This window comes from Myxine glutinosa, chromosome 11, assembly GCF_964187855.1.
Source record: "Myxine glutinosa chromosome 11, kmMyxGlut1.1, whole genome shotgun sequence".
In the NCBI taxonomy this organism is placed as follows: domain Eukaryota; kingdom Metazoa; phylum Chordata; class Myxini; order Myxiniformes; family Myxinidae; genus Myxine; species Myxine glutinosa.
In genome coordinates, this window is record NC_136271.1 from 93905070 (window position 1) to 93932116 (window position 27047).

A 27047-nucleotide genomic window follows, 5' to 3' on the forward strand; every position below is an offset into this window, starting at 1 on the left:
CAACACTAACAAAAGTGCGAAAGTGGTTTTGCAACACCAACACAAGTGCAAAAGTGGTTTTGCAACACTAACACAAGTGCGATAAGTGGTTTTCAACGCCAGTACGAGTGCGGAAAGTGTTTTTTGCAACAATAACACAAGTGCGAAAAGTGGTTTTGCAACAAACAGAGCACGTGAGGCAAAACACACCGGACGCTCAGCACCGTCATTCATTACCACAGACAAGACAGCACCGATACCATATGAGGAGCTGTCACACGCCAGCATGAGGGGACGTGAAGGTTTGTAATGTGCGAGTACCGTGTCTGCAGTAAGGTGAGCTTTGACCCGTTCAAATGCTGCTTATTCCACCGAACTCCACCTCCAAAGAACATCTCGACGCAGCATGCGAGTCAGCGGAGGAAGCTTAGTGCTCTGGTAATACCTGAGCAAGGCCAAAGCCTGAACGAAGCTGAACTTTGTACCTTGGGCTGGTCATGTCGGCTATAGCGTCGACTTTCTGAGGGTTTTTTGACAGCCCCTCTGGGGTGATGACATGCCCCAGGTACTCCACTCGCTTCTGAAAGAATAAGCATTTGTCCTTGTTCAAGCAAAGGCCGTGAGCAGCTAACTTAGACATCACCTTGTCAATGTTCTCAAGGTGTTATTAGGCGGTGGCGCCTGCAATGAGGATGCCATCCAGGTAGCATTGTGTAGGTAAGTCGGTACAAAGACGATCCATCGCCTTCTGCCACATTGCCGGAGCTGAAGCGATCCCGAAACAAAGACAGGTATACTGGTACATACCCTGACACATATTGACGGTAAGAGGTGGCGATCTCGATATGAAAGTACGCATCGCCCAAGTCCAACTTCGTGAAGTACCAACTCCCCGCCAACTTTGAATATGTCTCGTCGATGGATGGCAGTGGATACTGGTCCACGCAGAGGTTGGGGGTTAACAGTCGCTTTAAAATCACCACACAGGTGAATACCTCCAATCCGCTTAAGCGCTGTGACCACAGGTGTCGCCCACTCAGTGTTCCACCGGTTCAATAAACCCAACCTTTTCCAACAGATTGAGCTCCGCTTTGACCCGATTGTGAAGGGCATATGGCACTGGTCGAGGCTTGCAGAATTGTGGACTGACACCCTCCTTCAGGTGCAGGTGACCTTGAGCACCTTTGAGCTTCCTAAGTTCAGGCCCGAATAGAACTTGGTGTATTTCCAAGATCCCCTCCAAGCACGAAGGAGACGGAAATGACGTATGGGTGCTGTAAATATTTGCCCAATGCAGTCGAATGGTGTGCAACCAATCACGACCAAGTAGAGATGGTCCAAAACCATCAACCACGTGCAGAGGAAACACCGCTTGCTGGTCCCGATAATGAACCAACACATCCATCAAGCTTAATGGCTTTATCATCTCCCCTGTGTAAGTACGAAGGGTAGTGTGTACCAAGGCGAACACCGGACAACCTAAATGACGCCAGATCCGTTTTCTCACGAGACGGACTGATCCACTGTGAAGTTGACTGGCCTGACATTCACACTGACAACCACCACAAAGGGGTGATTCGCAGCTGACATCATCGGAAACACGCCCTATTGATCAAACTCACTGCCAGCCCCGACCACATAAACCGATGATGGTGCCCGGCCCTGGCAGACCCTCTGCACACGGCCAGTTTTACCACACCAGTAACACACTGCATTCCGAAATGGACAGCTCCCATGAGAATGTGAACTACCACATCTCTGACAAGGCTGCTGTGGTAGTTGTCCCTGTAACGCACTGCTTGCATGTACCTGGGGGGGCGAAGAAGAAGAAGAAGAACCCTGATTCACCGACCCAATTGGAGAATTGTAAGCAGGTGACCCTCCTGCAGAAGAATTGCAAACACGTGACCCTCCCGCAGGAGAATTGCGAGCACATGACCATCCAGCAGCTATGGCATTAACCGCAGAGTCCTCCCCAACAATGGCGCGAACATCCTTTTCCAGCTCGTTCCACAACAGCCGCAGTTTCAACCACTTTAGCAAATGTAATCTCTTCAAACATCATCGGTAAAATTGACGCGACCATCTTCTTATCTCGCAACCCTGTGATAAAACGATCCTTCAATCTTCGTGATCGCTCATCGTCACTAAAACGACAATCCCCCGCCAGATGCTTGAACATGGCCACAAAATCAGCCACGAAATCAGCCACGAAATCAACTGCAAAATCAGCCACAAAATCAGCCACAAAATTAACTGCAAAATCAGCCACAAAATCAGCCACGAAATCAGCCAAAAAATTAACTGCAAAATCAGCCACAAAATTAACTGCAAAACCAGCCACAAAATCAGCCATGAAATCAACCACAAAATCAGCCACAAAATAAACCGCAAAATCAGCCACAAAATCAGCCATGAAAGCAACTGCAAAATAAGCCATGAAATCAGCAATAAAATCAGCAATGAAATCAGCCACAAAATCAGCCATGAAATCAACCACAAAATCAGCCACAAAATCAGCTATGAAATCAGCTATGAAATCAGCCACGAAATCAACTGCAAAATCAGCCACAAAATCAGCTATGAAATCAGCCATGAAATCAGCCACAAAATCCACCACAAAATCAGCCATGAAATCAGCCACGAAATCAACCGCAAAATCAGCTGCAAAATCAGCCACAAATTCAGCCGCAAAATCAACTGCAAAATCAGCCACAAAATCAGCTACAAAATCAGCTACAAAATCAGCCACGAAATCAACTGCAAAATCAGCCACTAAATCAGCTTCGAAATCAGCCACGAAGTCAGCCACAAAATCAGCCACAAAATCAGCCACGAAATCAGCCACGAAATCAGCCACAAAATCCGCCACAAAATTAACCACAAAATCAGCTGCAAAATCAGCCACGAAATCAACTGCAAAATCAGCCACAAAATCAGCTATGAAATCAGCCGTGAAATCAGCCACAAAATCCACCACAAAATCAGCCACGAAATCAACCACAAAATCAGCCACAAAATCAGCTGCAAAATCAGCCATGAATCAGCCATGAATCAGCCATGAAATCAACCACAAAATCAGCCACAAAATCCACCATGAAATCAGCCACGGAATCAGCCACAAAATCAGCTGCAAAATCAGCCACAAAATCAGCCACAAAATCCACCACAAAATCAGCCACGAAATCACCTGCAAAATCAGCCACAAAATCAGCTATGAAATCAGCCACAAAATCAGCCACAAAATCAGCTATGAAATCAACCATGAAATCAACTGAAAAATCAGCCGCAAAATCAACTGCAAAATCAGCTACTAAATCAGCTATGAAATCAGCCACGAAGTCAGCCACAAAATCAGCTACGAAATCAGCCACGAAATCAACTGCAAAATCAGCCACAAAATCAGCCACGAAAGCAACTGCAAAATCAGCTACGAAATCAGCCACAAAATCAGCTATGAAATCAGCTATGAAATCAGCCACAAAATCAGCCACAAAATCAGCAACAAAATCAGCTGTGAAATCAGCTACAAAATCAGCCACAAAATTAACTGCAAAATCAGCTACGGAATCAGCCACGAAATCAACTGAAAATCAGCCACAAAATTAACTGCAAAATCAGCCACAAAATCAGCTATGAAATCAGCCACGAAATCAACTGAAAAATCAGCCACAAAATCAGCCACAAAATCAACTGCAAAATCAGCTACTAAATCAGCGATGAAATCAGCCACTAAGTCAACTGCAAAATCAGCCACAAAATCAGCTACGAAATCAGCCACGAAATCAACTGCAAAATCAGCCACAAAATCAGCTACGAAATCAACTGCAAAATCAGCTACGAAATCAGCTACGAAATCAGCCACGAAATCAACTGAAAAATCAGCCACAAAATCAGCCACAAAATCAACTGCAAAATCAGCTACTAAATCAGCTACGAAATCAGCCACTAAGTCAACTGCAAAATCAGCCACGAAATCAACTGCAAAATCAGCCACAAAATCAGCTACAAAATCAACTGCAAAATCAGCTACGAAATCAGCCACGAAAGCAACTGCAAAATCAGCTACGAAATCAGCTATGAAATCAGCCACAAAATCAACTGCAAAATCAGCAACAAAATCAGCTGTGAAATCAGCTACAAAAGCAGCCACGAAATCAATTGCAAAATCAGCCATGAAATCAGCCACAAAATCAACTGCAAAATCAGTGACAAAATCAGCTACGAAATCAGCCACAAAATCAACTACAAAATCAGCAACAAAATCAGCAACAAAATCAGCCACGAAATCAACTGCAAAATCAGCTATGAAATCAGACACAAAATCAACTGCAAAATTAGCGACAAAATCAGCTACGAAATCAGGCACAGAATTAACTGCAATATCAGCCACAAAATTAACTGCAAAATCAGCCACAAAATCAGCCATGAAATCAACCACGAAATCAGCCACAAAATAAACTGCAAAATCAGCCACAAAATCTGCCATGAAATCAGCCACCAAATCAGCCACAAAATCAGCCATGAAATCAACTGCAAAATCAGCCACAAAATCAGCAAACGAAATCAACCATGAAATCAGCCACAAAATCAGCCTCAAAATCAACCACAAAATCAGCTGCGAAATAAGCTACGAAATCAGACATGAAATCAACCGCAAAATCAGCCACAAAATCAGCTACTAAATCAGCTACTAAATCAACTGCAAAATCAGCCACAAAATCAGCTACAAAATCAGCCACGAAATCAACTGCAAAATCAGCCACAAAATCAACTGCAAAATCAGCTATGAAATCAGCTATGAAATCAGCCATGAAATCAACTGCAAAATCAGCTACGAAATCAGCTACAAAATTAACTGCAAAATCAGCTGCAAAATCAGCCATGAAATCAGCCACAAAATCAGCCTGAAAATCAATTGCAAAATCAGCGACAAAATCAGCCACGAAATCAACTGCAAAATCAGCCACAAAATCACCGGCAAAATCAGCCACAAAATCAGCTACGAAATCACCCACAAAATCAACTGCAAAATCAGTGACAAAATCAGGTACGAAATCAGGCACTGCAATTAACTGCAATATCAGCCACAAAATCAGCCACAAAATTAAGTGCAAAATCAGCCACAAAATCAGCCACAAAATTAACGGCAAAATCAGCCACAAAATCAGCCACAAAATCAGCCACAAAATCAGCCACAAAATCAGCCATGAAATCAGCCATGAAATCAACCATGAAATCAGCCACATAATAACTGCAAAATCAGCCACAAAATCTGCCATGTAATCAGCCACCAAATCAGCCATGAAATCAGCCACAAAATCAGCCTCAAAATCAGCTGTGAAATCAGCTATGAAATCAGACACGAAATCAACTGCAAAATCAGCCACTAAATCAGCTACAAAATCAGCCACGAAATCAACTGCAAAATCAGCCACAAAATCAGCCACAACATTAACTGCAAAATCAGCACAAAATCACCCGCAAAATCAGCCACAAGATCAGCCGTGAAATCAACTGCAAAATCAGCCACAAAATCAGCCACAAAATTAACTGCAAAATCAGCCGCAAAATCAACTGCAAAATCAGCCACAAAATCAGCTACGAAATCAACTGCAAAATCAGCCACGAAATCAACTGCAAAATCAGCCACAAAATCAACTACGAAATCAGCCACAAAATCAAATCAGCCACTAAATCAGCTACGAAATCAGCCACGAAATCAACTGCAAAATCAGCCACAAAATCAGCTACGAAATTAGCCACTAAATCAACTGCAAAATCAGCCACAAAATCACCCACAAAATCAGCCACAAAATCAACTGCAAATTCAGCCACAAAATCAACTGCAAAATCAGCCACAAAATCACCCACAAAATCAGCCACGAAATCAACTGCAAAATCAGCCACAAAATCAGCTACAAAATCAGCCACAAAATCCAATCCGCCACTAAATCAGCTACGAAATCAGCCACGAAATCAACTGCAAAATCAGCCACAAAATCACCCACAAAATCAGCCACGAAATCAACTGCAAAATCACCCACAAAATCAGCTACGAAATCAGCCACTAAATCAACTGCAAAATCAGCCACAAAATCACCCACAAAATCAGCCACGAAATCAACTGCAAAATCAGCCACAAAATCAGCCCCCAAAATTAACTGCAAAAATCAGCCACAAAATCAGCTACGAAATCAGCCACGAAATCAACTGCAAAATCAGCCACAAAATCAGCTACGAAATCAACTGCAAAATCAACCACAAAATCAGCTACAAAATCAGCCACGAAATCAACTGCAAAATCAGCCACGAAATCAACTGCAAAATCAGCCACGAAATCAACTGCAAAATCAGCCACAAAATCAGCTATGAAATCAGCCACGAAAGCAACTGCAAAATCAGCCACTAAATCAGCTACGAAATCGGCCATGAAATCAACTGCAAAATCAGCCACAAAATCAGCTACGAAATCAGCCACGAAATCAACTGCGAAATCAGCTACGAAATCAGCCACGAAATCAACTGCAAAATCAGCCACAAAATCAGCTACGAAATCAGCCACGAAATCAACTGCGAAATCAGATACGAAATCAGCCACGAAATCAACTGCAAAATCAGCGACAAAATCAGCCACGAAATCAGCAACTAAATCAGCTACCTTCTCATCGGGAAACCGAACCAGGTTGTCGAACTTGTACCACGAATACTGTGGTGACTTGCCTGGTTTAAGATGATCGCGCAGCGTCTTCACTCTGGACTCATAGGTATCATCATCCGAGGTCATCGCCTTCGAAATCAAGTCACACAGCAAACGGAAAACCTCCGCCGAGAGGGACGATGACGTAATCGTTTTCTGCCTCCTCACCTGGAGATGGACGATGTCGTTAGTGATGAAATAAAAACTCAGCTGCTGTGCAAAAAGTTCAAAGTTGTCCCCAGAATACTCCCGGACCTTTCCATACGACGTAGCCATGGTCCGAAAAAATCCTCGTCGCTAATTGTAATATCATTGTTATGACGATGCGGACACGCAGAGACCATCCAGCACCATCTTTATTCCAGGCAACGGCGACACAGGCCTCACTCGGCCCCGCCCACAGCAGCCTCACTCGGCCCCGCCCACAGCAGCCTCACTCGGTCCCGGCCACAGCGGCCTCACTCAGCCCTGCCCACAGCGGCCTCACTCGGGCCCGGCCACAGCGGCCTCACTCGGCCTCGCCCACAGCGGCCTCACTCGGCCCCGCCCACAGCATCCTCACTCGGCCTCGCCCACAGCGGCCTCACTTGGCCCCAGCCACAACGGCCTCACTCGGCCCCGCCCACAGCATCCTTACTCGGCCCACCCACAGCGGCCTCACTCGGCCTCGCCCACAGCGGCCTCACTTGGCCCCAGCCACAACGGCCTCATTTAGCCCCTCCCACAGCGACCTCGTTTAGCCCCGCCCACAGCGGTCTCACTAAGCCCCGCCCGCGGCACTGCACCATCTTTGGGCATTAGCGATTTTGCACAAAATACTCCTGAGGGTGCCACACTTTAACACTAATTTGTGGAAAACTTTCCAAACGGATCTTTGTCAAATGGCTAGAGTCAGATTCCTAAGATATTTCTACCTGAGAAACAATCTTCTGAAGTGTGGTGCTGCGCACACAACTTGCTTGCCAAAGAGGTAGGCCACAACGCGTTTGATAAAACCAAGAGTCTTTATGATGAAAGCTCGAACTGCAGCACTGGGCGGGCCCGAGGCCGAGCTTAGAGCCCGCATATATGTGCCGAGGCCACGCCTCGTCCCCGGGCGTGGCCGATCGGTCGATAGGCGGGGCATGCATGCCAGTTCCCCGCCTGGACGTTCACGCCACCTGCTGGTGCGCTGAATTCGTGTACCTTGCTTGTGTCCGCCACACCTCACACCTTTGGGGAGACAAAAGTCAAATAAACTTGTGATTGTGGGAGCTGTGCTCGCACGATAAAGCCAGACAAAATGGACGACACAGGAACGAAGTTTCACCGAGCTATTTATTTAGCTCAAAACCAAAGAACTCAAAAGCACACTGAATCCGCCCCTCGAACGAGCGGCAATTTATATCGCAAACTGAACACACAAAAGCCACGCCTCCCGACGGGGCGTGGTAGGCAAAATCGGTGTCACGTGTTCGCCCGAGAAGGGCAAGTCTGGACACGTGACCGCTCGCCGGTTGCGTCATCGGCCGTTGCACGGTAATTGTGTCATGCTTCCGGTAACCGCTACATGATCAGCTGTTGGACAAGATGGAGGTAGAGAATGGGACGAATCGCATCAAAAATGCGTCATTCGATACGTGGAATGAAATCCCGACGACGGCTTGGAGAATATAGCTCAGAGGTTGTGTGCCCAGCTCTCTAGTTTGCGTTTGAATCCCGACCTGACTATAAACTGTCACGTTGGTGCCTCACAGGTCACAGGTAACCTCACAGGTAACGTTGGTGCCTCCTATGAGCCTCGGATCTCTTATCTGACCGACGAGCCACCACCACCACCATTCACTTCTCCATACTCCATTACCCTCCTTCCCACACTATGGATGAAGGAGTGCTGTTTGTATCGATTTGTGAATGATATGACCATTGCTACCTTTGTGTATCAATCCTGTGAAGGTATCTTCCCTTTCTCTTTCAGTATGAATTCATTGAAGGCTGACAAGATGGCCGAAAGGTGAGCACACCCCTCTTTGAGCTAGCCTGAGTTCGAATCTCGACCTAGGCCCCAGGTGCACATTATGGCGTTCCGCAGGTGCGTGCCGATACCACAGTCTGTACACCATACCTCGGATGGACGTAAGGACCGGGCTTCCGTCGCTGGCTGTTGGTGAAGGTTAAAGGTCCCACTGTAGCGGCTACCGCTGGGTTTTCACAATCGCCTTGCACCTATCAAGGACGCGGAGCGATCATCATGCAGGGCTCGTCCAGGACGCCCTGGCAGGCCCGCGCTCAACTTGCCAGGCCTCGGTCGGGACGCCCGGGCATGCCCGGGCAGGCTCGCCCTCAACTTGCCAGGCCGCAGCCAGGACGCTCAGCCACGCCCCCTCTCGCCTTTCCTGGGCAAACGCTCCAGGATAATGTGTGTATATATATTGCTGCCCGATAAACGGGCTTTGGAGAGTACCTGAGTGTTTTGTTTGAATAAAGCAACTCGGACGAATTCCAGCTTTTTGTCGCGTCCATTCTTCCGATCGACGTGGGAGCCCGAGCTCCTTCATTGGTGACCTACCGACATGGACACGGCAGTGGCCCTTAAACTGCCTACCTTCTGGGAGGCTCACGCGGCGGTTTGATTCGCACAGGCGGACTCCCTGTTCGCCCTGCGAGGCATCACGGCCGACGACACCCGCTTCCACCATGTGGTAGCAGCGCTCGGTTCAGCCACCGCGGCCCGCTCCCTGAGCCTCCTCGAGAGCCCGCCAGCCGCTGACAAATACGGCGCAATTAAAAAGCTCCTCCTCGACGCTTTCGCCCTCCCATCGGTGGAACGCGCACAGCGCCTGCTCGACCTGCCCGAGCTCGGCGACACGCGCCCTTCCGAGCGAATGGACTACATGCTTTCGCTGCTCAGCGAGCACTCTCCGGCATTCCTGTTCCGGGAGCTGTTCCTCCGTCAGCTGCCTAGCCCGGTATGCCTCGCCCTGGCAAGCACGACGATCACGGATCCTCGTGCCCTTGCCAGGGAAGCCGACAAGATCTCCGCCGCAGGCCAGCGCATCGCAGCAGCGACCTGGGGCCCACCGCTGTCCGACGCAACACCCATGGCGCCCGAGCACCCGGCACGGTCGATGACCGAACTGCCGACGCAATTGGCGGCCGCTACACCGAGCCGACCACGTCCAGCATGACGACCGGGGCCTCCACCTGACCAAGCGTGGTGTTACTAGGTTCTAGCTAGTAACTAGTAACTAGTTAGTAACTAGCTAGTAACTAGTTAGTAACTAGGGAACTAGCTAGTTCTAGAACTAGAACTAGTTCTAGTTCTAGAACTAGAACTAGTAACTAGAACTAGAACTAGAACTAGAACTAGAACTAGTTCCCTAGTTACTAACTAGCTAGTTCTAGTTCTAGTTACTAGCTAGTTACCCGCTAGTTACTAGGTTCTAGTTACTAGCTAGTCTAGTTCTAGTTCTAGTTACTAGCGTGGTGTTACTAGGTTCGGACAGAAGGCCCGGACATGCCGACCCCCGTGCACCTTCGGCAGGCCGGGAAACGGCCGGGCCGGCGTTCATTACCAGCCATGAGCGCCGGCCACACGGGCAACTTACTGTTCATCACGGATAAAGCGTCCGGACGGTGCTTCCTGTGCGACACCGGCGCCCAACTGAGCGTCATACCCGCCTCTGACCAGGACAGGCAGTCCGCGGTTTGCGGCCCCTCCTTGGTTGTGGCCAACGGATCGGCCATCCGCACCTTCGGCCCGCGCAACGTCACCCTCTGCTTCGGCGGCCAACGCTTTGCTTGGACGTTTGTAACCGCAAACGTGCCCATGGCTCTGCTAGGCACCGACTTCCTCTGCGCACACGGACTGCTGGTGGACGTCCAACGGCGTCGTTTAATCAACGCCGAAACCTTCAGCTCCCTGGTATGCACATTGAGCAGCTCCGCGCCGACCGAGCTGGCATGCGCCCTCCCGGCGGCGAACGAGTTTGCTCGCCTGCTCACGGAGTTCCCGGCCCTCACGCGGCCGACGTTTTCGGCCGTCGCAGTACGGCATGGGATCGAGCACCACATACCAACCACGGGCCCGCCGGTCTACGCCAGAGCCCGCCGCCTCGACCCAGCCAAGCTCGCCGTGGCCAAAGCCGAGTTCGACGCTTTAGAACACCTCAGCATCGTGCGGCGCTCCGATAGTGCGTGGGCTTCGCCACTACACATCGTCCCAAAGCCAGGGGGCGGCTGGCACCCATGTGGCGACTACCGCTGCCTTAACGACGCTACCACCCCCGACAGGTATCCGATCCCGCACATCCAAGACTTCTCCGCCCGTCTGGCGGGACGGGCCATTTTTTCGAAAATTGATCTCATACGGGGATATCACCAGGTGCCTGTCAGGGCGGCAGACGTCCCTAAAACGGCAGTCATCACGCCGTTCGGCTTATTCGAATTCTTACGGATGCCGTTTGGTCTCAAGAACGCGGCTCAGGCGTTCCAGCGCTTGATGGACGGCGTGCTGCGTGACCTGCCGTTCCTTTTCGTTTACCTGGACGACATCCTCGTTGCCAGCACGTCCCGGGCCGAGCACCTCCTCCACCTCCGAACACTGTTCGGGCACCTCAGCGAGCACGGCCTCATCGTCAACCCGGCCAAATGCCACTTCGGCACGACGGCCGTTGATTTTTTGGGCCACCACATCACCAAGAACGGGGCCGTGCTGCTGCCAACCAAGGTCGAGGCCATCACCACGTTCCCGCGTCCCCGCACCATAAAGGCCCTGCAGGAATTCCTGGGAATGGTGAATTTTTATCACCGCTTCGTGCCCCGCGCTGCTCAACTCATGCGGCCACTCTATGAAGCCCTCCGGGGCAAGCCGGCCAAGCACGACATCGCCTGGTCCGCAGCAATGGACGCGGCCTTCCAAAGCTCAAAGCGGGCCCTCGCCGACGCAACACTGCTCGCTCACCCGGTGCTCAACGCTCCCATCGCCCTCACCACGGATGCCTCCGACTACGCGGTGGGTGCCGTACATGAGCAATGGGTGAACGGGGTTTGGCAGCCACTCGCTTTTTTCAGCCGGCAGCTCCGGCCGAACGAGCTCAAATACAGCACGTTTGACCGTGAGCTCCTCGGTCTACACCTGGCCGTCCACCATTTCCGCCACCTCCTGGAGGGCCGACCTTTCACGGCGTTCGTCGACCACAAGCCGTTGGTTTACGCAATGGCCAAGGTCACGGAGCCGTGGTCGGCCCGCCAACAGCGCCACCTCTCCGCCGTGTCGGAGTTTACCACGGACATCCGGCACGTCGCCGGCAAAAACAACGCCGTGGCCGACTGTCTTTCCCGGGCCAGCACGAACGCAGTCCACCTGGGCGTGGACTTCGCGCTTATGGCGGCAGACCAAACCACCGACACCACGGTGCAAGCCCTCCGGGCGGCGGACACGGGCCTCCGCCTGGCCGACATCCCCTTCGCGGACACTGTCCTGCTCTGCGACGTCTCCCAAGGCCAGCCTCGCCCCATCGTGCCCGTCACCTGGCAACGCCGCATCTTCGCCTCCCTCCACGGCCTTTCCCACCCGGGCCGGAAAGCTTCCCAGAAGCTGGTGTCGACGCGATTCGTCTGGCACGGCCTTCGTCGGGACGTCCACGATTGGACCAGCACCTGCACAGCCTGCCAACGGGCCAAGGTCCACCGACACACCCAGGCCCCGCTGGTACCTTTCACCGTGCCCGAACGACGTTTCGACCACGTCAACGTGGATCTGGTGGGCCCCCTCCCCCCGTCACGGGGGTTCACACACCTGCTCACCATGGTGGACAGGACCACCAGGTGGCCGGAGGCCGTTCCCCTCATCTCCACCACCACCGCCGACGTGGCGCAGGCTTTCATCGCCACCTGGGTCACCCGCTTCGGCGCACCGGCGGACATCTCATCAGACCGCGGACCACAGTTCACCTCCGAGCTGTGGGGCGCGGTCGCCCGCAACCTGGGGGTCAAGCTCCACCGTACTACGGCCTACCACCCCCAAGCAAACGGGTTGTGCGAGCGATTCCACCGCTCCATGAAGGCCACGCTCATGGCCGGCCTTCAAGACGGCGGTTGGGCCGACCGGCTGCCGTGGGTCCTTTTGGGCCTCCGCACGGCCCCCAAGGAGGACCTCCAGGCATCCACCGCCGAGCTTGTCTACGGCCAGGCGCTACGCGTCCCGGGCGAATTCGTGCCCGACACTACCAGTCCCTGGTCCGCAGCTCACCAGCGCTCGGACCTCCAGGAGGCCGCCCGACGGTTTGCCCCCGTGCCAACATCCCACCACGGTGACCCCCAGTCCTACGTCCCCCCAGCACTTCGCACAGCGGAGTATGTTTTTGTGCGTCAAGACGCACATCGGGGGCCACTCCGGCCGCCGTACGACGTGCCCTTCCGGGTCCTGCGACGGGACGACAAGTCGTTCGTCATCGACATCGGCGGCAGGTCAGACCGGATTGCGGTGGACCGCCTCAAGCCGGCGCACGTGGACGTCGACCAACCACCACGGGTGGCCCTTCCGCCGCGGCGAGGCCGCCCCCCGTCCACGGTGCCCCCCACTCGACCGCCCACCACCACACCGGGCCCCCCCCCCCCCCCCCACAACCCGCCAGGGGTCGCTTCGGCCGGGTCATCAGGACCCCCCTCAAATTGACCCTGCCGGTGCAAGTCGATTCTGGGGGGACGTGTGTAGCGGCTACCGCTGGGTTTTCACAATCGCCTTGCACCTATCAAGGACGCGGAGCGATCACCATGCCGGGCTCGTCCAGGACGCCCGGGCAGGCCCGCGCTCAACTTGCCAGGCCTTGGTCGGGACGCCCGGGCATGCCCGGGCATGCCCGGGCAGGCTCGGCCTCAGCTTGCCAGGCCGCAGCCAGGACGCTCGGCCACGCCCCCTCTCGCCTTTCGTGGGCAAACGCTCCGGGATAATGTGTGTATATATATTGCTGCCCGATAAACGGGCTTTGGAGAGTACCTGAGTGTTTTGTTTGAATAAAGCAACTCGGACGAATTCCAGCTTTTTGTCGCGTCCATTCTTCCGATCGAGGTGGGAGCCCGAATTCCTTCACCACGGTGTCCGAATTCCCGCCTAGAAAAGCAAGTGGAGTGTTTTTTCCTAGACACTTCCTGATCCCAGTTTTAACCTGCTTTCTATCCCAAACTGCTTGTTCTCAGATTCAGGAGCTCCTGCACTATAAACAAATTCACATTTCCAGGTGTTGACCATCTTCAGCTTCATAGGGCAAGCATTATTTATTTATTTGTGTTTTAATTAATTATGTCATTTGTTTGGAATTATTCCCAGTGAATACCAGCCACATGTATAAATACTCCCTCACACCAGCAATTTCACGATAAAATTCCCAAAATGTGACAAACAGAGAGGCTCCCCTTCCTTTTCTATCGCAAACTTTGTCATTGGCTCATCACGAGACCAATTTGACCTTCTTATTTGGAACCGTTTCCACTAACACCTTTTACGACGTGTTGGAGGAATTTCCACCCTGTTTCGAGATAGTGAGGTGTTTGGGTCTGAATTTTCCTTTGAATCCTTGCAAATCATAATCCTTGGTTGGAAGATCACACAGATCTTTAATGATATAAAGATCTCATTTATTAGGAGCATTGTTAGCCCGGCCCTGGGCAGCAGGAGAAGGGATTTTGCTGTCACTTCTGTGTGTGTATTTGTGTGTGTATTTGTGTGTGTGTGTGTGTGTGTGTGTGTGTGTGTGTGTGTGTGTGTGTGTGTGTGTGTGTGTGTGTGTGTGTGTGTGTGTGTGTGTGTGTGTGTGTATATATATATATATATGTGTGTGTGTGTGTGTGTATATATATATATATATATATATATATATATATATATATATGTGTCTGTGTGTGTCTGTGTGTGTGTGTGTGTGTGTGTGTGTGTGTGTGTGTGTGTGTGTGTGTGTGTGTGTGTATATGTCGAGATCGAAGACCTCAAGGGAAGGAAGAAGAAGAAGAATCAGAGGAAGAAGAGCAACAATGTTTAATAGAATCGATTATATACACACGTGTGGAGCGAGGCTCGAGAATGTACCGCCTACACGCAGCGGACAATTCCTCAAGACACTCGCTGAAAAATAAGTGGAAAGGCATTTCATTTATAGCAAAATATTAGACAAGAATCTGCGCTAAAGACATAGCACTACTGGGCAATAAGGACAACACCTCCCATTGTCCCGTCCTATAGAAGGTCAAATGTAGACAACAAGATGTAAGCATAATGATAGGCTACGCTTTTTTGGCTATCTATCTAAACATATCAGACCCGAGCGCAGGCCGAAGTAAATATTCTTATACACTAGGCTAAATGGTAGATGAAGATTGGATACGTCCTTGGTTTAGGAGACATACTAAACACTACGAAGATATATAATTAATTATTCCCTTTGTGAAGGAGGCGTTTGGATGACATCTTTTCCTGTACGTGGGTCGAGAGCATTTTATCTACTGTTTGGCACATTCATTCAAGGACTAATTTACTAGGCTAAGGATCCACCCTGCACGTTGAGCCTCGAAACCACTTTTTGTCCACTCGCCTCTGCCTGCAGCTGAGTTCAAATCAGTTTCCAGAAGCACAATATATAATTTCAGATGTTATGATCAATTGAGTCATGGGGCTAAAACCCTAATGGCTGACAGTTCCTTCCTTTGTCTTTACAAGACACCTCCTTGGAAAGACACCAAATTCATCAATTAGTTACATGCCAGGCACGACATAGCGTCACGTATGCTCAAAGAAAGATATCGGCCCTAACTGGCCGTCTAACATTCAACGTATGAATTGTTAGCCATAATTCGCGACGACGGCGCCTGGTTTAAGAGATTGCTGCCGCCCGCCAGATTCCGAATCCACCCTCGCTGCGGCATAGGTGCGACCCGGTTGCCAGCCAGATTAAGGGGCCCTCTTTATGCAGGCGAGGTCCTCGCGAATCAGGGCAAACAATCGACGTTAAATGCCATCAAGCCCTGTGAATGTGATTTGCTGGGTGGTGTAAATAATTTTTAAAAGAACGTACACTTTCTAAATCACAGATATAATCATCCCAACTAAAATCATAATCATTATCAGAATCCCAAGCATCAAATAGGTTCATCGATCACCCCATATACTCCTTCCTTTTCTGCCAACAACATATCCAAAACCACTTGATTCTGCATCACCATCGTTCGCATATGCATTAATTCGTTTTCCAATTGTAGTTCTGCGATTCAGGTTTCGTTTCCAATTCGTTCCATTACTAATGCGAGACTATCTATTTGCCAATCATTCATAATACATAAGAGGCGTTAGCCAGTACACGCAAGGGATTTTCAACACAAGTATTACAATCATCACAAACATCGATGCAGGCATCAGCCAGTAGCCAGTTCCCACATGGGATTAACACAAGTATCACAGTCATCATCACAAAATTTAATACAAAATTCTGAAGCGCTGGTCACATCTGCCTTGTTGAAGGACCCATTCAGATCGACGGCCTCTGTGGTCAAGATCATGGTTTTCCACCGGCGATTTCTTCATCGTCCATCCTGAAAAATACTTTCTTACACACACCATGATCAATTCCTAGCCCCCCGTCCCACTAATTGGCATTTAGTTACCTTATCTCTCAGATGGTTGGCTTATTCATAGCCGCATTTCCTGTGTCGTGTCTGGAAATTCAAATGCCATATTTACTTTCACTAATTTCCGAAAATACCTTCCTTTTAATCATCTTCCCTACATCTAATAATACATGATTTACCAAATTTACCTTGCGAAAAATGGATCCCAGATAACAAGTCCCTCCCCACTGTTCGGGTAGGTATGGATATGCTTTATTTCCGCAAATAAACATTACTCCATGGGGTGGGATAAGGGCCGAGGCCATGCATTTACTGATCTCAACGCGGGTGGCGCTTGGTGTCCCCCAAGATATGGTTAGCTTGGTTACGTTATGCTGGGCTTGGTCATCTATGGTTATTACAAGGGGGCCTCCCTTTTCTCTCCCTCTGCCCACCATAACTGGCAGACAGACAATGGCGAGCCATAAGCCCCAAAATGACATTGCACGAACCCTTTCAATACCTGTCTAAACCTACTGCCATTTAACGACGCTTCCCAGATGACGGCTCCCCTACACTATTCTGGCACAAAATTGTTGCATCCCACAGATGCCACAATTATTTGAACAAACTCATTTTCCTAATCCACCCTTTCAATTTTCATTTCAATTTAAAGTCAATCCAATGTCCTCTTTTAGCATCCCATGCACCTGTTGCAGACACCTGTTTTAGCCTGAAGCGGTATATTAAACTAAATGTGATTGCCACCCCTAACAGGCGGTGGTGCAGCATCCTCGATCTGTGGTGGTGCGTTTGAGGTGTCTGTGTTTGTGGGTATGGCCAACTTACAATGTGTGGCATGTACCCAGGACGACTTGCCCTCACCAAAACACCGCTGTTGGTGTGATCAGAAGAACTTGGTATGGCCCCGTCCAACTTTGTTCGAGCGCAGTCTTACGGGTGAAATGCTTCACCAGCACGTAATCTCCTGCCTCGACGGTGTGGATAGGCTTGCTTGTTGGCTCCGGTAGGGCCTCCCGAACGCGTTCATGTATGCTGCGTGCCACATGGGATAGACCTATGCAAAACTTTAAAAAACATGTCATCCATGATAGGTAATTCAAGTGCTGCCATATCCGTTGTTGGCTGATGCCGTTGACATATAGCGCACGAGCGACAGACCATGGTAACCACAGTCGAAAGGCCTGGTGCTGCCCAGGTGGAAGTGACCTGCCTCATCACCTCACCCCCCTATGGCACACATGGCCATTTGGATGCGCCATGCGTGCCAACCATGGCAATAAAGCTCGCGGTGCCACGGGTTTGTCATTAATCGTCCACATTTGTCCTTCTGCGGGGCGTTGAGCTCCCAATTTAATCCAATTTTTGCTGTTCTACGTTTGAGGCCGCGGCTTGTAATTGTATTACATCGAACTCTGTAGGTGCGGATGTCGGAACGTCTGTCTTGAGGTGCCAAATTAATTATGAACCCTTCATTGTTGTCCAACACATGGACCGTTCGGTGTTCAACATTGTATCGACGCCTTACTGGCGTTTTCCGCAGTCGGTCCATCATCCATGTACGACAGTACCCTGCCATTCCCAAAAATCGCAACGAACACACTAACTCTTCACTGTTATCCTTCACTTCACTTCAAAATTTCACTGTTATCCTATCAATACCTGGACAATTTTTTCCTTTCCTTCCTAGATACGCGAATTTCACATCAGTATAAACCCACTGGAAAAATTATCTGAAAAATAACTAGCCTCCCAAAACCATTTCCCTGCAAGAGCGGGGTTAGCCTTGCGGTCCACATGACAATCTTTTTTATTTTGCTCTATCACCTCCCTTTGAGCAATAATTTAATTGGTGTGATTCCCATTTACCCACTCCTGGTGGAGTTCTGTTCACCTGGTCTGCAGAGCCGTGATCCAATCTTCACCAGCCCCCAATCACCTTCTTATCACAAAACAACAGTCCATAACTAACCACTTTTCTTTATTTCCCGTCTTTTCCATCAACTTTTATAATCTTTTCCCCTCCCTTTCTTAGCAAACCTTGCAAAGTCACTTGTCATTGACAAATGATCCATCTAATTCGACTTTTCTTTAACATCTTCGCACTTTCCATGACCTTCTTCACACTTACTTTAAACCTTTTCTTCAGACACAACCCACATGAGTTATGAATACAATTTCCCCTTCCAGGCACGTGTCTAGTCACTCACAAAGTGTCCATAAGACAACGTCATCATATTTCACAGAACTCCACCACTCTATTAAATCCTAAACATGCCCAATGGGCAATCCACGAAAAAATCAAAGCATTTTCAGTCCCCCTTTCAGGGAAGTCAAATCAACCACCATTAAAGCACAAAACAGAAAACGACCATATACTCAGAGTATATGCCATATACTCAGAGTGAGACCCGAAAATCAAGCAGACAGACCGACAATCGAACCTGTCTTTCGACACTGCCGAACGACAAGTTCGCAGACACTGAGGGAGTGACATTCGACCCCCAGTAGATACCGCGGACACCGCTTTGGTCCGCACCAGCAACTCCCTCAAAATCAGTGTTCAGAGACATGACTCCATAGACAGCCAGAAAGCCAGACAAATACGGACACACACACACAGAGATTAATATATTTTTACAGATTAATATACAGAGATTAATAGATTAATATAAACAATTAATATATTGTCCACATTCATCTTGGTCAACCCAACCCATTCTGGCTCTCCCCAAGAGCTCTGTGTCCGGACAGACAGACAGATAAACGGACCGGTGAAACCATAACCATCCATTCTTCCGATTGGACTCACGTCAGCATCACATGTCATTTTTGCCTTCATTCGACGCATTCTGCCATCCCAAATCGGCCAAATACAAGCCCCGGCCATGCCGTTGAATAAACACCCTGTCGGTCGACAGCCTATTATTTTTGACTTTCACTCCCATTCTCCCTTGCTACATCTGGAGAGCCGTTAATGTGGGGATGTAATTGAACACTTGTTTTAAAGCCCTGTCTACACATGCTCTCCATAACATTCTCATTATTCCCTGTCAATTTTACTCATCCGGATTGCCCAACGCCCGTAGGCAATTTGGGGAATCCCTTGTCAGTCAATGACACACATCAATGACACACACACAATAAACACAAATACACGCTGCAATGACAGACCATTCATTCCCTTATACACAAATACCATGTGACTGACCTTTCATTCTCCATACAATACAGTATAAATTCATGCACACTCATGCACACTTCAATCCTACTTACCTGTGAACTCTAACACATCCAGTGCGTAGCTTAACTTAAAATACTCATTATTTTACCTTTCTTGGGCTAGTCCCTCCTGGTAGTCCTAAGATCGGGTCGCCCCCCGATTCCTAACCTTAAACGCAGTTCTCACGCCGGAGTAACTTAATACCTATTTATCTATCACCCACATATGGGTCTACCTGCTTCCCACGCAGGAAGCTTACCTCCTTATCCCGGGCGCCCTGTATAATCGATTCATTACCCACTGCTGCTCTGGTTTAAACTAAATTTGGTTCGGAATGCAAGCCAGGTGGTACAGCCGACAGAGGTCCATACGTCCAAAGTAAGGCGGGAGGCTTCAATTTCGAGGTGCAAAAATGCGTACCCACCAAATTAGATGCCGGCAGGCCTCCCTCCCGACCTGGAACGTGAGGATCCACCTCGTCTGCACACTTGGATGTATCCCACTTCTGACACCAAAATTGTCGAGATCGAAGACCTCAAGGGAAGGAAGAAGAAGAAGAATCAGAGGAAGAAGAGCAACAATGTTTAATAGAATCGATTATATACACACGTGTGGAGCGAGGCTCGAGAATGTACCGCCTACACGCAGCGGACAATTCCTCAAGACACTCGCTGAAAAATAAGTGGAAAGGCATTTCATTTATAGCAAAATATTAGACAAGAATCTGCGCTAAAGACATAGCACTACTGGGCAATAAGGACAACACCTCCCATTGTCCCGTCCTATAGAAGGTCAAATTTAGACAACAAGATGTAAGCATAATGATAGGCTACGCTTTTTTGGCTATCTATCTAAACATATCAGACCCGAGCGCAGGCCGAAGTAAATATTCTTATACACTAGGCTAAATGGTAGATGAAGATTGGATACGTCCTTGGTTTAGGAGACATACTAAACACTACGAAGATATATAATTAATTATTCCCTTTGTGAAGGAGGCGTTTGGATGACATCTTTTCCTGTACGTGGGTCGAGAGCATTTTATCTACTGTTTGGCACATTCATTCAAGGACTAATTTACTAGGCTAAGGATCCACCCTGCACGTTGAGCCTCGAAACCACTTTTTGTCCACTCGCCTCTGTCTGCAGCTGAGTTCAAATCAGTTTCCAGAAGCACAATATATAATTTCAGATGTTATGATCAATTGAGTCATGGGGCTAAAACCCTAATGGCTGACAGTTATATATATATGTGTGTGTGTGTGTATATATATATATACGTATATGTGTCTGTCTGTGTCTGTGTCTGTGTGTGTGTGTGTGTGTGTGTGTGTGTGTGTGTGTGTGTGTGTGTGTGTGTGTGTGTTGTGTATATATATATATATATATATATATATATATATATATATATATATATATATATATATATATATATATATATAACATACATACATATATATATATATATATATAATATATACATACATATAATATATATATACTAGCGGGGTCACCCCGTGGGAATCCCACGGGCATGGATGTGTGTGACATTTCGAACATATTGAGTTATATGCTGCACATTCATTTTTACAAAATGGTTACTGGCAAGTCATCAGATCCAGAAATGGTGTGAATTTAGTTATTTCACATAATATGTGACCCCTCACTCCTCTCCACCTGACACTCTCCTGTCTCCACCTGACACTCTCCTGTCTCCACCTGACACTCTCCTCTCTCCACCTAGCACTCCTCTCCTCTCCAAACCCTCACATCCCTCTCCTTTCCAATCCCTCACCTCTCCAATCCCTCACACTCCTCTCCTCTCCAATCCTTCACACGCCTCTCCAATCGCGCCTCACACTCCTCTCCAATCGCGGCCTCACACTCCTCTCCAATCGCGGCCTCACACTCCTCTCCAATCGTGCCTCACACTCCTCTCCAATCATGCCTCACACTCCCCTCCAATCACTCCTCTCCAATCGTGCCTCACACTCCTCTCCAATCACGCCTCACACTTCCTCTCCAATCGTGCCTCACACTCCTCTCCAATCGCGCCTCACACACTCCTCTCCAATCGCGCCTCTCACTCGCCTCTCCAATCGGCTTTCCCCGTCTCGTTTCGCTCCTTTTTCTCCCGTCTCGTTCTTTTCTCTTGCTCCAAATCGGCCCGTCGGAATCGGAAATCGGCCCGTCTCGCCCGTCGGCCCCGTCGGAATCGGAAATCGGCCCGTCTTGCTTTTGTGCTTGTGCGTAAATAAATTGTGTTCATGACACCATTTCTGGTGTTGGGCTAGCGGCTAGGGTGCCGGCTTAGGATCCTGGGGTTCGAATCTCGGTCGATCGCCGAATTAATGCCAGGGGGGTTGACTCAGCCTGTCATCCTTTCCGAGGTCGGCTAATTGAGTACCAGTTCACTGGTAATTCCCTGTTTGTCGTTGAAGGCGGCAAAAAGGGTTGGCGTCAGGAAGGGCAATCGGCCGTAAAACATTGCTTCAAAAAGGGGACAAAAAAAACAACAACTACCACGGTCCCCGAAAAGGCCAACCCCTGCTTTGCGGGGGAAAATGGCCTCTAAACGGTGGTTTTTACACCATTTCTGGATCTGATGACTTGCCAGTAACAATTTTGTAAAAATGAATGTGCAGCATCTAACTCAATATGTCGAAATGTCACACACATCCATGCCCGTGGGATTCCCACGGGTGACCCCGCAAGTTTGCATTGACGTTCGTCGATGGACTCGTTCGCGCCCGTCTCATTCGTTTTCTTGCTGCATCCTGTTCAAGTCTGCGATCTTCATCGATCGTCTCATTCATTTTGGAAATAGAAGGTTTCCACGCAGCGCATGAATTGTCACGAACCTCAAGAGGAATTTGTCTCGTAATCATCAAATGATAAATGGCAAGTAAATTATATTGTGGAAAATTAAAGATTTAAGTGTGTTCGCACATAACTAATTTTAAAAAACGAAGAAATATCTCTCGGTAATTTCCTGAAACATATTTTACTTCCGGCTAATAATGTTGAATTAAATAAAAAAGAAGAAATATATGTCGGCATCATTGTTGACGTTTTTGTGACGACTGTCATCAAACGAAAAAGTAATATATCTTAACGGAAAAGCAAAAGCGAATTTTTAATATATATCGACACGTTGCCGTCGGTGTCATGTTGGGCGGTGTATGATACACCATGACGCGATTTTTAAAAATATATCTCTGCATTTTCCCGCGTGTGTGGAATGTTCTCAATTATTGCTGACACCGAGTCCAAAACAATCGATAAAAATGAAATCATATGGTGAGTTAGATTGGAGATAAAGGCGTGAGAGAGACTCAATGGCCTTGAAGTTGAAGTTACAGGCGTTTGAGAATTCATTTCGTTCTATAAACGGCAACTTTCATTGGATTTCCTTCCCGTTTTTTTTCAACCGAGTCGAAAACTATGTTAGCGACTGTGAAAAATGAAATGATATATCGAATTTTTAATATGTATCGACACGTTGCCGTCGGTGTCATGTTAGGCGGTGTATGATACACCATGACGCGATTTTAAAAAATATATCTGCATTTTCCCGCGTGTGTGGAATGTTCTCAATTATTGCTGACACCGACTCTAAAACCATCGATAAAAATGAAATCATATGGTGAGTTAGATTGGAGATAAAGGCGTGAGAGAGACTCAATGGCCTTGAAGTTACAGGCATTTGAGAATTCATTTCGTTCTATAAACGGCAACTTTCATCGGATTTTCTTCTCGTTTTTTTTCAACCGAGTCTAAAACTATGTTAGCGACTGTGAAAAATGAAATGATATATCGAATTTAAAATAGATATCGACACATTGCCGTCGGTGTCATGTTGGGCGGTGTATGATACACCATGACGCGATTTTAAAAAATATATCTCTGCATTTTCCCGCGTGTGTGGAATGTTTGTGGAAAATTAAAGATTTCAAATAAACCTATTTAAAGTGTATGCGCACATAACTAATAAAAAAAACGAAGAAATATCTCTCGGTAATTTCCTGAAACATATTTTACTTCCGGCTAATATGTTGAATGAAATAAAAACGAAGAAATATATGTCGGCATCATTGTTGACGTTTTTGTGACGACTATCATCAAACGAAATAGTAATATATCATAACGGAAAAGCAAAAGCGAATTTTTAATATATATCGACACATTGCCGGCGGTGTCATGTTGGGCGGTGTATGATACACCATGACGCGATTTTAAAAAATATATCTCTGCATTTTCCCGCGTGTGTGGATTGTTCTCAATTATTGCTGACACCGAGTCTAAAAGTAAAACCATCGATAAAAATGAAATCATATGGTGAGTTAGATTGGAGATAAAGGCGTGAGAGAGACTCAATGGCCTTGAAGTTACAGGCCTTTGAGAATTCATTTCGTTCTATAAACGGCAACTTTCATCGGATTTTCTTCCCGTTTTTTTTCAACCGAGTCTAAAACTATGTTAGCGACTGTGAAAAATGAAATGATTTATCGAATTTGATTTGAAATAAAACTGGGGGAGAGCAAGACACCACGGGCCTACAAAACAGGACTCAAAGCTATGCGAGTTAATAAAATGGTGGATATTTGTTTATAGCCACTCCCAGAATGGGTGGAGCTATGGGTGGAGCTACTCTGCAAACCGAGTAAGCCACACCCCGGACAGACACCCAACAGATAGACAGACAGACAGACAGAATCATCTACGGCTATTATAATATAGATATACTAGCTGAGGTACCCGGCTTCGCCCGGGTTGAATAAGAATAATACAAATATATGATGAAAAGAACATGTATATTTTAGAGCAATATCACAGTACATTTCCTACATGACGTTTTGTCAATTTTCAATTTCTCAAAACCTCTTGGTATACAACATTTCTGGTTTTCTTACTTGGTGCCAAGACATAAAGATTGCTTGGTTTTCCAACCCTCGAGCAGCCCACGTACAGCTGGCCATGGGAAGTATCCGGCATTTTTGGGCGGGGGAAGGGAGGGGAGGAGGATGGGGAGGGGAGGGGAACGGGGGAGGAGGGGAGGAGAGGGTGGGGAGGGGAGAAGAGGGGGGCAGGGGAGAAGAGGGGGGCAGGGGAGAAGAGGGGGGAGGGGAGAAGAGGAGGGAGGGGGAGGAGGGGGAGGAGCTGAGGGGAGGAGGAGGGGGAGGGGAGGTGAGGGGGAGGGGGGTGAGGGGGAGGGGGAGGGGGGTGAGGGGGAGGGGGAGGGGAAGGGGGAGGGGGAGGGGAGAAGAGGGGCGGAGGGGAGAAGAGGGGGGCAGGGGAGAAGAGGGGGGAGGGGAGAAGAGGAGGGGGAGGGGAGAAGAGGAGGGAGGGGAGAAGAGGAGCGAGGGGGAGGAGGAGAGGGGAGAAGAGGAGGGAGGGGGAGGAGGCGAGGGGAGGGGGAGAGGGGCACGGCCAGCTTGGCAAGCGATAGCAGGATTTTTACTTTTATTTTTACCTCAATGAGGGCTATATATATATAGTCCGTGCTTGGAACCTTCAAGTTCAACATAAAGTGTTTTTATGAAAAATAATGCAGATGTATAACAATCCACCAATGCAAGTTCAGAAATGAATGCAGATCCTTTACTTTGCGATACAAACGCAATTCCCGCCATTTCCACTCACGATCAAGGCCTCCAGAGTGATCGCGCCTCTTCTTCCTCCTTCAACTTCGTCTCACTTCTTTCACTCAAAATGCACGAAATTCTGCCGCATGAAATTATGTAGAGGCCTCGTCGGGGGGATATAAGGTAGATAAGGAAGGCGTTGTAACAGAAGAATCAAAATAAACATAGAAGTCCAAAAGGAAATTGGAGCTATTCTGGACCCACAGCCAAACCCGACAAACCATTGCAATACACCCCGAACGTCTAGCACCGCCACAAACTACACCATGGAATTGCAGCTGGCGCGGTTTTTTTAAACCATTGATATTAAAATAAAACGTAGCCTAAAACCACCAGGATTTTATGCTGATTCCGAATCTGTGTCCAAAACTTTTCTCCGATGTGTAGTTCTTGAGTTTTAAGCGGACATCCAGACAGACACACATATACACACACACACACACACACACACACACACACACACACACACACACACACACACACACACACACACACACACACACACACACACACACACACACTCCTCCTTTATATATATATATATATATATATATATATATATATATATATATATATATATATATATATATATATACATATATTGTTACGGACCGCGGATTGGATGTTATTTACCGAGCGGAGGTAACCGCGGCCGAACAGTTGTTCCCCCTTTCTTCCCGACTCACCCGATTCACCCAGACGTTGGCCAAATCGCGCTATGCCAAATCAATGATGGAAAGGACACGACGACTGGGATAGATGAAACGACGCAAGGGGTACAGTTCTCAAGACCTCTGGAGGAGGGTATAATTACAGTGGTGGAGAAAAGGGGGTAGATTACAAGGCAGAGTGCGGTAAAGACACAGAAGAGATGGGCACTTAAATACCGTCTTATCTTAACCCAGACAGAGCACGGACAAACGGACAAGGTAGACTTACACAGGGATTGATGGCAGGAATGGGCAGGTCGGTCGATGGCACAAGGTGCACCTTGGCTCGGGGACAGGATAAAGCACGGTTCAAAGATGCAGGGAGGTCTCACAGCGCTCGGAGGTGGTCTTGCTTGCTCCAAGCTCGGCACGCATCTGACGTCACCTCCCTCTCACTGCGCATGCTCAGCGGGGAGTGACACGCCCTCGGCTGGTTGGTTCCGCCCCACTGGGGCCGGTCCGCCGCTTCCATTGGGTGCGGGGGTTACTGGGCTCCGCCCTTGACGAGGAGCCGACAGGGAGCCCCCGTTTGGTAACCCCGTCGAGCACATGTCCGATGGCGGCTCGTTGGGAAGGCCTGGTGCCCTCCCACCACCCCTACCAACCAAGCCGGAGTGAGGACGCGCACTCCCTGCGCTCGTTGTTGTTGTTGTTGTTGTTGTTGCTGAACTGTGAGGAAGAGCTGCGGGGAGGTATTGGGAGGTCCTATACTTCCTAACGGTGCCATACAATCACATTCTGGTGCAACGAAGAGTCAGAATTAATGGAAACGTATCCTTAACTGACATAGACTAAGAATAACTAGCAAGATGTCCTATAGTTGTCTTACATGAGATGCGGTGAACCTGGATGCGACATTTAATGGGGGAAATAGGGGGAGGTCGGGTCTACAGTGTTGTTTACAGAAAATGGGACTAGGGAATGGGGGATTGGGGAGAGTTGGGAAGTATTGAGGAAATAGGGGAATATTTACAAGCGGATATGGATGGATGCAAATCCCATATCCGCAACACTGCACCCTTCTCGACCTCGGGGCGTCCTGACCCGATAAATTTTTACCTACTTTAGTGTGGCACTCAGATGTAGTTCCCTCTACTATTAACTCAACCCTGAGTGCGACAGTTTTACAGATGTTCACAAATGAGTAAATATGTCCCCCTGCGACGTTGCACCCTTCTCCTAACAGAAACACA